Source organism: Anopheles funestus, unplaced genomic scaffold, assembly GCF_943734845.2.
Source record: "Anopheles funestus unplaced genomic scaffold, idAnoFuneDA-416_04 scaffold_26_ctg1, whole genome shotgun sequence".
In the NCBI taxonomy this organism is placed as follows: Eukaryota; Metazoa; Arthropoda; class Insecta; order Diptera; family Culicidae; genus Anopheles; species Anopheles funestus.
The window spans coordinates 127,380-139,780 of NW_026045357.1; the positions used below are offsets into that span (position 1 = coordinate 127,380).

At 45.1% G+C, this 12,401-nt stretch overlaps 1 long non-coding RNA gene across 1 annotated transcript in view; it reads right to left on the minus strand.

Moving 5' to 3' along the window:
• LOC125774538 (uncharacterized) overlaps positions 1-12,401 on the minus strand; it is a 75,374-nt gene that overhangs the window by 37,971 nt on the left and 25,002 nt on the right. The window contains exons 6-8 of the long non-coding RNA XR_007421022.1: positions 11,882-12,063; positions 5,706-5,887; positions 946-2,835 (exon numbers count right to left, since the gene is read on the minus strand). This is a non-coding gene — a long non-coding RNA (uncharacterized LOC125774538). The remainder of the gene's footprint in view (positions 1-945; positions 2,836-5,705; positions 5,888-11,881; positions 12,064-12,401) is intronic.

Below are 12,401 nucleotides of genomic sequence, written 5' to 3' on the forward strand. Positions count from 1 at the left end.
AAGACACCTTAGACAAGACACCTTAGCCAAGACACATTAGCCAAGACACCTTAGCCAAGACACATTAGCCAAGACACCTTAGCCAAGACACATTAGCCAAGACACATTAGCCAAGTCACATTAGCCAAGACACATTAGCCAAGACACATTAGCCAAGACACCTTAGCCAAGACACATTAGCCAAGACACATTAGCCAAGACACCATCGCAAAGACACATTAGCCAAGACACATTAGCCAAGACACATTAGCCAAGACACCTTAGCCAAGACACCTTGGCCAAGACACCTTAGCCAAGACACCTTAGCCAAGACACCTTAGCCAAGACACCTTAGCCAAGACACCTTAGCCAAGATACATTAGCCAAGACACATTAGCCAAGACACTTTAGCCAAGACACTTTAGCCAAGACACATTAGCCAAGACACATTAGCCAAGACACCTTAGCCAAGACACATTAACCAAGACACATTAGCCAAGACACATTAGCCATGACACCTTAGCCAAGACACATTAGCCAAGACACATTAGCCAAGACACCTCAGCCAAGACACCTTAGCCAAGACACCTTAGCCAAGACACCTTAGCCAAGACACATTAGCCAAGACATCTTAGCCAAGACACTTTAGCCAAGACACATTAGCCAAGACACATTAGCCAAGACACATTAGCCAAGACACCTTAGCCAAGACACTTTAGCCAAGACACATTAGCCAAGACACCTTAGCCAAGACACATTAGCCAAGACACCTTAGCCAAGACACTTTAGCCAAGACACATTAGCCAAGACACATGAGCCAAGACACCTAAGCCCAGACACATTAGCCAAGACACATTAGCCAAGACACATTAGCCAAGACACATTAGCCAAGACACATTAGCCAAGAAACCTTAGCCAAGACACATTAGCCAAGACACATTAGCCAAGACACCTTAGCCAAGACACATTAGCCAAGACACATTAGCCAAGACACATTAGCCGAGACACATTAACCAAGACACTTTAGCCAAGACACAGTAGCCAAGACACCTTAGCCAAGACACCTTAGCCAAGACACATTAGCCAAGACACATTAGCCAAGACACCTTAGCCAAGACACCTTAGCCAAGACACATTAGCCAAGACACATTAGCCAAGACACCTTAGCCAACACACATTAGCCAAGACACATTAGCCAAGACACATTAGCCAAGACACCATAGCCAAGACACATTAGCCAAGACACCTTAGCCAAGACACCTTAGCCAAGACACCTCAGCCAAGACACCTTAGCCAACACACCTTAGCCAAGACACCTTAGCCAAGACACATTAGCCAAGACATCTTAGCCAAGACACTTTAGCCAAGACACATTAGCCAAGACACATTAGCCAAGACACATTAGCCAAGACATCTTAGCCAAGACACCTTAGCCAAGACACATTAGCCAAGACACCTTAGCCAAGACACATTAGCCAAGACACCTTAGCCAAGACACTTTAGCCAAGACACATTAGCCAAGACACATTAGCCAAGACACATTAGCCAACACACATTAGCCAAGAAACCTTAGCCAAGACACCTTAGCCAAGACACATTAGCCAACACACATTAGCCAAGACACTTTAGCCAAGACACATTAGCCAAGACACATTAGCCAAGACACATTAGCCAAGAAACCTTAGCCAAGACACATTAGCCAAGACACATTAGCCAAGACACCTTAGCCAAGACACATTAGCCAAGACACATTAGCCAAGACACATTAGCCGAGACACATTAACCAAGACACTTTCGCCAAGACACAGTAGCCAAGACACCTTAGCCAAGACACCATAGCCAAGACACATTAGCCAAGACACATTAGCCAAGACACATTAGCCGAGACACATTAGCCAAGACACCTTAGCCAAGACACAGTAGCCAAGACACCTTAGCCAAGACACCTTAGAAAAGACACCTTAGCCAAGACACATTAGCCAAGACACATTAGCCAAGACACATTAGCCAAGACACCTTAGCCAAGACACATTAGCCAAGACACATTAGCCAAGACACTTTAGCCAAGACACATTAGCCAAGACACATTAGCCAACACACATTAGCCAAGAAACCTTAGCCAAGACACAAGAGCCAAGACACCTAAGCCCAGACACATTAGCCAAGACACTTTAGCCAAGACACATTAGCCAAGACACATTAGCCAAGACACATTAGCCAAGAAACCTTAGCCAAGACACATTAGCCAAGACACATTAGCCAAGACACCTTAGCCAAGACACATTAGCCAAGACACATTAGCCAAGACACATTAGCCGAGACACATTAACCAAGACACTTTCGCCAAGACACAGTAGCCAAGACACCTTAGCCAAGACACCTTAGCCAAGACACATTAGCCAAGACACATTAGCCAAGACACCTTAGCCAAGACACCTTAGCCAAGACACATTAGCCAAGACACATTAGCCAAGACACATTAGCCAACACACATTAGCCAAGACACATTAGTCGAGACACCTTAGCCAAGACACATTAGCCTAGACACATTAGCCAAGACACCTTAGCCAAGACACATTAGCCTAGACACCTTAGCCATGACACCTTAGCCAAGACACATTAGCCAAGACACCTTAGCCAAGACACATTTGCCAAGACATCTTAGCCAAGACACTTTAGCCAAGACACATTACCCAAGACACATTAGCCAAGACACGTTAGTCAAGACACATTTGCCAAGACACATTAGCCAAGGAACATTAGCCAAGACACATTAGCCAAGACACCTTAGCCTAGACACATTAGCCAAGACACCTTAGCCAAGACACATTAGCCAAGACACCTTAGCCAAGACACCTTAGATGAGACACATTAGCCAAGACACATTAGACAAGACACCTTAGCCAAGACACATTAGCCAAGACACCTTAGCCAAGACACATTAGCCAAGACACCTTAGATGAGACACATTAGCCAAGACACATTAGCCAAGACACCTTAGCCAAGACACATTAGCCAAGACACCTTAGCCAAGACACCTTAGCCAAGACACCTTAGCCAAGACACCTTAGCCAAGACACCTTAGCCAAGACACCTTAGCCAAGACACCTTGGCCAAGACACCTTAGCCAAGACACCTTAGCCAAGACACCTTAGCCAAGACACATTAGCCAAGACACCTTAGCCAAGACTTCTTAGCCAAGACACTTTAACCAAGACACATTAGCCAAGACACATTAGTCGAGACACCTTAGCCAAGACACATTAGCCAAGACACATTAGCCAAGACACCTTAGCCAAGACACCTTAGCCAAGACACCTTAGCCAAGACACATTAGCCAAGACACCTCAGCCAAGACACATTAGTCAAGACACCTTAGTCAAGACACATTAGCCAAGACACATTAGCCAAGACACCTTAGCCAAGACACCTTAGCCAAGACACCTTAGCCAAGACACATTAGCCAAGACACATCAGCCAAGACACATTAGCCAAGACACTTTAACCAAGACACATTAGCCAAGACACATTAACCAAGACACCTTAGCCAAGACACCTTAGCCGAGACACATTAGCCAAGACACATTAGCCAAGACACCTTAGCCAAGACACCTTAGCCTAGACACCTTAGCCATGACACCTTAGCCAAGACACATTAGCCAAGACACATTAGCCAAGACACATTAGCCAAAACACTTTAACCGAGACACCTTAGCCAAGACACATTAGAAAAGACACCTTAGCCAAGACACATTAGCCAAGACATCTTAGCCAAGACACTCTAGCCAAGACACATTAGCCAAGACACCATAGCCAAGACACATTAGCCAAGACACCTTAGCCAAGACACCTTAGCCAAGACACCTTAGCCAAGACACATTAGCCAAGACACCTTAGCCAAGACTCCTTAGCCAAGACACTTTAACCAAGACACATTAGCCAAGACACATTAGTCGAGACACCTTAGCCAAGACACATTAGCCTAGACACATTAGCCAAGACACCTTAGCCAAGACACATTAGCCTAGACACCTTAGCCATGACATTTTAGCCAAGACACATTAACCAAGACACCTTAGCCAAGACACTTTTGCCAAGACACATTAGCCAAGACACTTTAGCCAAGACACATTACCCAAGACACATTAGCCAAGACACGTTAGTCAAGACACATTTGCCAAGACACATTAGCCAAGGAACATTAGCCAAGACACATTAGCCAAGACACCTTAGCAAAGACACCTTAGCCAAGACACTTTAGCCAAGACACTTTAGCCAAGACACATTAGCCAAGACACATTAGTCAAGACACCTTAGCCAAGACACATTAGCCAAGACACATTAGCCAAGACACCTTAGCCAAGACACCTCAGCCAAGACACATTAGTCAAGACACCTTAGTCAAGACACATTAGCCAAGACACATTAGCCAAGACACCTTAGCCAAGACACCTTAGCCAAGACACCTTAGCCAAGACACATTAGCCAAGACACATCAGCCAAGACACATTAGCCAAGACACTTTAACCAAGACACATTAGCCAAGACACATTAACCAAGACACCTTAGCTAAGACACCTTAGCCGAGACACATTAGCCAAGACACATTAGCCAAGACACCTTAGCCAAGACACCTTAGCCTCGACACCTTAGCCATGACACCTTAGCCAAGACACATTAGCCAAGACACCTTAGCCAAGACACATTAGCCAAGACACTTTAGCCAAGACACATTAGCCAAGACACATTAGCCAAGACACATTAGCCAAGACACCTTAGCCAAGACACCTTAGCCAAGACACTTTAGCCAAGACACATTAGCCAAAACACCTTAGCCAAGACACCTTAGCCAAGACACATTAGCCAAGACACCTTAGCCAAGACACATTAGCCAAGACACCTTAGCCAAGACACCTTAGCCTAGACACCTTAGCCATGACACCTTAGCCAAGACACTTTAGCCAAGACACATTAGCCAAGACACCTTAGCCAAGACACTTTAGCCAAGACACTTTAGCCAAGACACATTAGCCAAAACACATTAGCCAAGACACATTAGCCAAGACACCTTAGCCAAGACACATTAACCAAGACACATTAGCCAAGACACTTTAACCAAGACACATTAGCCAAGACACCTTAGCCATGACACCTTAGCCAAGACACATTAGCCAAGACACCTTAGCCAAGACACCTTAGCCATGACACCTTAGCCAAGACACTTTAGCCAAGACACATTAGCCAAGACACATTAGTCGAGACACCTTAGCCAAGACACATTAGCCTAGACACATTATCCAAGACACCTTAGCCATGACACCTTAGCCAAGACACATTAGCCAAGACACCTTAGCCAAGACACATTAGCCAAGACACCTTAGCCAAGACACATTAGCCAAGACACCTTAGCCAAGACACCTTAGCCTAGACACCTTAGCCATGACACCTTAGCCAAGACACTTTAGCCAAGACACATTAGCCAAGACACGTTAGCCAAGACACCTTAGCCAAGACACATTAGCCAAGACATCTTAGCTTAGACACATTAGCCAAGACACTTTAGCCAAGACACATTAGCCAAGACACCTTAGCCAAGACACCTTAGCCAAGACACATTAGCCAAGACATCTTAGCTTAGACACTTTAGCCAAGACACTTTAGCCAAGACACCTTAGCCAAGACACATTAGCCAAGACATCTTAGCCAAGACACTTTAGCCAAGACACATTACCCAAGACACATTAGCCAAGACACGTTAGTCAAGACACATTTGCCAAGACACATTAGCCAAGGAACATTAGCCAAGACACCTTAGCCAAGACACCTTAGCAAAGACACCTTAGCCAAGACACTTTAGCCAAGACACTTTAGCCAAGACACATTAGCCAAGACACATTAGTCAAGACACCTTAGCCAAGACACATTAGCCAAGACACATTAGCCAAGACACCTTAGCCAAGACACCTTAGCCAAGACACCTTAGCCATGACACCTTAGCCAAGACACATTAGCCAAGACACCTTAGCCAAGACACCTTAGCCAAGACACATTAGCCAAGACACATTAGCCAAGACACATTAGCCAAGACACATTAGCCGAGACACATTAGCCAAGACACCTTAGCCAAGACACCTTAGCCAAGACACTTTAGCCAAGACACATTAGCCAAAACACTTTAACCGAGACACCTTAGCCAAGACACATTAGAAAAGACACCTTAGCCAAGACACATTAGCCAAGACACTTTAACCAAGACACATTAGCCAAGACACATTAACCACGACACCTTAGCCAAGACACCTTAGCCGAGACACATTAGCCAAGACACCTTAGCCAAGACCCCTTAGCCAAGACACTTTAGCCAAGACACATTAGCCAAAACACATTAGCCAAGACACATTAGCCAAGACACCTTAGCCAAGACACATTAGCCAAGACACATTAGCCAAGACACTTTAACCAAGACACATTAGCCAAGACACCTTAGCCATGACACCTTAGCCAAGACACATTAGCCAAGACACCTTAGCCAAGACACATTAGCCAAGACACCTTAGCCAAGACACATTAGCCAAGACACATTAGCCAAGTCACATTAGCCAAGACACATTAGCCAAGACACATTAGCCAAGACACATTAGCCAAGACACCTTAGCCAAGACACATTAGCCAAGACACATTAGCCAAGACACATTAGCCAAGACACCTTAGCCAAGACACTTTAGCCAAGACACATTAGCCAAGACACCTTAGCCAAGACACATTAGCCAAGACACCTTAGCCAAGACACTTTAGCCAAGACACATTAGCCAAGACACATTAGCCAAGACACATTAGCCAAGACACCATAGCCAAGACACATTAGCCAAGACACCTTAGCCAAGACACCTTAGCCAAGACACCTTAGCCAAGACACCTTAGCCAAGACACCTTAGCCAAGACACCTTAGCCAAGACACATTAGCCAAGACATCTTAGCCAAGACACTTTAGCCAAGACACATTAGCCAAGACACATTAGCCAAGACACATTAGCCAACACACATTAGCCAAGACACCTTAGCCAAGACACATTAGCCAAGACACCTTAGCCAAGACACTTTAGCCAAGACACATTAGCCAAGACACATTAGCCAAGACACATTAGCCAACACACATTAGCCAAGACACATGAGCCAAGACACCTAAGCCCAGACACATTAGCCAAGACACTTTAGCCAAGACACATTAGCCAAGACACATTAGCCAAGAAACCTTAGCCAAGACACATTAGCCAAGACACCTTAGCCAAGACACATTAGCCAAGACACATTAGCCAAGACACATTAGCCAAGACACATTAACCAAGACACTTTAGCCAAGACACAGTAGCCAAGACACCTTAGCCAAGACTACTTAGCCAAGACACCTTAGCCAAGACACCTTAGCCAAGACACCTTAGCCAAGACACATTAGCCAAGACATCTTAGCCAAGACACTTTAGCCAAGACACATTAGCCAAGACACATTAGCCAAGACACCTTAGCCAAGACACTTTAACCAAGACACATTAGCCAAGACACATTAGCCATGACACCTTAGCCAAGACACATTAGCCAAGACACCTTAGCCAAGACACATTAGCCAAGACACCTTAGCCAAGACACTTTAACCAAGACACATTAGCCAAGACACCTTAGCCAAGACACATTAGCCAAAACAATTTAGCCAAGACACATTAGCCAAGACACCTTAGCCAAGACACCATAGTCAAGACACATTAGCCAAGACACATTAGCCAAAAGACACATTAGCCAACACACATTAGCCAAGACACATTAGCCAAGACACATTAGCCAAGACACATTAGCCAAGACACATTAGCCAAGAAACCTTAGCCAAGACACATTAGCCAAGACACATTAGCCAAGACACCTTAGCCAAGACACATTAGCCAAGACACATTAGCCAAGACACCTTAGCCAAGACACATTAGCCAAGACACATTAGCCAAGACACATTAGCCAAGACACCTTAGCCAAGACACATTAGCCAAGACACCTTAGCCAAGACACCTTAGCCAAGACACATTAGCCAAGAGACCTTAGCCAAGACACATTAGCCAAGACACCTTAGCCAAGACACATTAGCCAAGACACCTTAGCCAAGACACATTAGCCAAGACACATTAGCCAAGACACATTAGCCGAGACACATTAACCAAGACACTTTAGCCAAGACACAGTAGCCAAGACACCTTAGCCAAGACACCTTAGCCAAGACACATTAGCCAAGACACATTAGCCAAGACACCTTAGCCAAGACACCTTAGCCAAGACACATTAGCCAAGACACATTAGCCAAGACACCTTAGCCAACACACATTAGCCAAGACACATTAGCCAAGACACATTAGCCAAGACACCATAGCCAAGACACATTAGCCAAGACACCTTAGCCAAGACACCTTAGCCAAGACACCTCAGCCAAGACACCTTAGCCAAGACACCTTAGCCAAGACACCTTAGCCAAGACACATTAGCCAAGACATCTTAGCCAAGACACTTTAGCCAAGACACATTAGCCAAGACACATTAGCCAAGACACATTAGCCAACACACATTAGCCAAGACACCTTAGCCAAGACACATTAGCCAAGACACCTTAGCCAAGACACTTTAGCCAAGACACATTAGCCAAGACACATTAGCCAAGACACATTAGCCAACACACATTAGCCAAGAAACCTTAGCCAAGACACATGAGCCAAGACACCTTAGCCAAGACACATTAGCCAAGACACTTTAGCCAAGACACATTAGCCAAGACACATTAGCCAAGACACATTAGCCAAGAAACCTTAGCCAAGACACATTAGCCAAGACACATTAGCCAACACACATTAGCCAAGACACATTAGCCAAGACACATTAGCCAAGACACATTAGCCAAGACACATTAGCCAAGAAACCTTAGCCAAGACACATTAGCCAAGACACATTAGCCAAGACACCTTAGCCAAGACACATTAGCCAAGACACATTAGCCAAGACACCTTAGCCAAGACACATTAGCCAAGACACATTAGCCAAGACACATTAGCCAAGACACCTTAGCCAAGACACATTAGCCAAGACACCTTAGCCAAGACACCTTAGCCAAGACACATTAGCCAAGAGACCTTAGCCAAGACACATTAGCCAAGACACCTTAGCCAAGACACATTAGCCAAGACACCTTAGCCAAGACACATTAGCCAAGACACATTAGCCAAGACACATTAGCCGAGACACATTAACCAAGACACTTTAGCCAAGACACAGTAGCCAAGACACCTTAGCCAAGACACATTAGCCAAGACACATTAGCCAAGACACCTTAGCCAAGACACCTTAGCCAAGACACATTAGCCAAGACACATTAGCCAAGACACCTTAGCCAACGCACATTAGCCAAGACACATTAGCCAAGACACATTAGCCAAGACACCATAGCCAACACACATTAGCCAAGACACCTTAGCCAAGACACCTTAGCCAAGACACCTCAGCCAAGACACCTTAGCCAAGACATCTTAGCCAAGACACTTTAGCCAAGACACATTAGCCAAGACACATTAGCCAAGACACATTAGCCAACACACATTAGCCAAGACACCTTAGCCAAGACACATTAGCCAAGACACCTTAGCCAAGACACTTTAGCCAAGACACATTAGCCAAGACACATTAGCCAAGACACATTAGCCAAGACACATTAGCCAAGAAACCTTAGCCAAGACACATGAGCCAAGACACCTTAGCCAAGACACATTAGCCAAGACACTTTAGCCAAGACACATTAGCCAAGACACATTAGCCAAGACACCTTAGCCAAGACACATTAGCCAAGACACATTAGCCAAGACACATTAGCCGAGACACATTAACCAAGACACTTTCGCCAAGACACAGTAGCCAAGACACCTTAGCCAAGACACCTTAGCCAAGACACATTAGCCAAGACACATTAGCCAAGACACATTAGCCGAGACACATTAACCAAGACACTTTCGCCAAGACACAGTAGCCAAGACACCTTAGCCAAGACACCTTAGAAAAGACACCTTAGCCAAGACACATTAGCCAAGACACATTAGCCAAGACACATTAGCCAAGACACCTTAGCCAAGACACATTAGCCAAGACACCTTAGCCAAGACACTTTAGCCAAGACACATTAGCCAAGACACATTAGCCAAGACACATTAGCCAACACACATTAGCCAAGAAACCTTAGCCAAGACACATGAGCCAAGACACCTAAGCCCAGACACATTAGCCAAGACACTTTAGCCAAGACACATTAGCCAAGACACATTAGCCAAGACACATTAGCCAAGAAACCTTAGCCAAGACACATTAGCCAAGACACATTAGCCAAGACACCTTAGCCAAGACACATTAGCCAAGACACATTAGCCAAGACACATTAGCCGAGACATATTAACCAAGACACTTTCGCCAAGACACAGTAGCCAAGACACCTTAGCCAAGACACCTTAGCCAAGACACATTAGCCAAGACACATTAGCCAAGACACCTTAGCCAAGACACCTTAGCCAAGACACATTAGCCAAGACACATTAGCCAAGACACATTAGCCAACACACATTAGCCAAGACACATTAGCCAAGACACATTATCCAAGACACCATAGCCAAGACACATTAGCCAAGACACCTTAGCCAAGACACCTTAGCCAAGACACCTTAGCCAAGACACCTTAGCCAAGATACATAAGCCAAGACACCTTAGCCAAGACACCTTAGTCAAGACACATAAGCCAAGACACCTTAGCCAAGACACCTTAGCCAAGGCACGTTAGCCAAGACACATTAGCCAAGACACCTTAGCCAAGACTCCTTAGCCAAAACACATTAGCCAAGACATCTTAGCCAAGACACTCTAGCCAAGACACATTAGCCAAGAGACCTTAGCCAAGAATCATTAGCCAAGACACCTTAGCCGAGACACCTTAGCCAAGACACATTAGCCAAGACACATTAGCCAAAACACATTAGCCAAGACACATTAGCCAAGACACCTTAGCCAAGACACCTTAGCCAAGACACTTTAGCCAAGAGACCTTAGCCAAGACACATGAGCCAAGACACCTTAGCCAAGACACATTAGCCAAGACACCTTAGCCAAGACTCCTTAGCCAAGACACATTAGCCAAGACACATTAGCCAAGACACATTAGCCAAGACACATTAGCCAAGACACATTAGCCAAGACACATTAGCCAAGACACATTAGCCGAGACACATTAGCCAAGACACATTAGCCAAGACACATTAGCCAAGACACCTTAGCCAAGACACCTTAGCCAAGACACATTAGCCAAGACACCTTAGCCAAGACACTTTAGCCAAGAGACCTTAGCCAAGACACATGAGTCAAGACACCTTAGCCAAGACACATTAGCCAAGACACCTTAGCCAAGACTCCTTAGCCAAGACACATTAGCCAAGACACATTAGCCAAGACACATTAGCCAAGACACATTAGCCAAGACACATTAGCCAAGACACCTTAGTAAAGACACATTAGCCAAGACACATTAGCCAAGACACATTAGCCAAGACACATTAGCCAAGACACCTTAGCCAAGACACCTTAGCTAAGAGACATTAGCCAAGACACTTTAGCCAAGACACATTAGCCAAGACACATTAGTCAAGACACATTAGCCAGGACACATTAGCCAAGACACATTAGCCAAGACACATTAGCCAAGACACATTAGCCAAGACACCTTAGCCAAGACACATTAGCCAAGACACCTTAGCCAAGACACCTTAGCCAAGACACATTAGCCAAGAGACCTTAGCCAAGACACATTAGCCAAGACACCTTAGCCAAGACACCTTAGCCAAGACACATTAGCCAAGACACATTAGCCAAGAAACATTAGCCAAGACACATTAGCCAAGACACCTTAGCCAAGACACATTAGCCAAAACACATTAGCCAAGACACATTAGCCAAAACACATTAGCCAAGACACATTAGCCAAGACACATTAGCCAAGACACATTAGCCAAGACACATTAGCCAAGACACCTTAGCCAAGACACATTAGCCAAGACACATTAGCCAAGACACCTTAGCCAAGACACCTTAGCCAAGACACATTAGCCAAGACACATTAGCCAAGACACCTTAGCCAAGACACATTAGCCAAGACACATTAGCCAAGAAACATTAGCCAAGACACATTAGCCAAGACACATTAGCCAAGACACATTAGCCAAGACATATTAGCCAAGACACATTAGCCAAGACACCTTAGCCAAGACACATTAGCCAAGACACATTAGCCAAGAAACCTTAGCCAAGACACATTAGCCAAGAGACCTTAGCCAAGACACATTAGCCAAGACACTTTAGCCAAGACACAT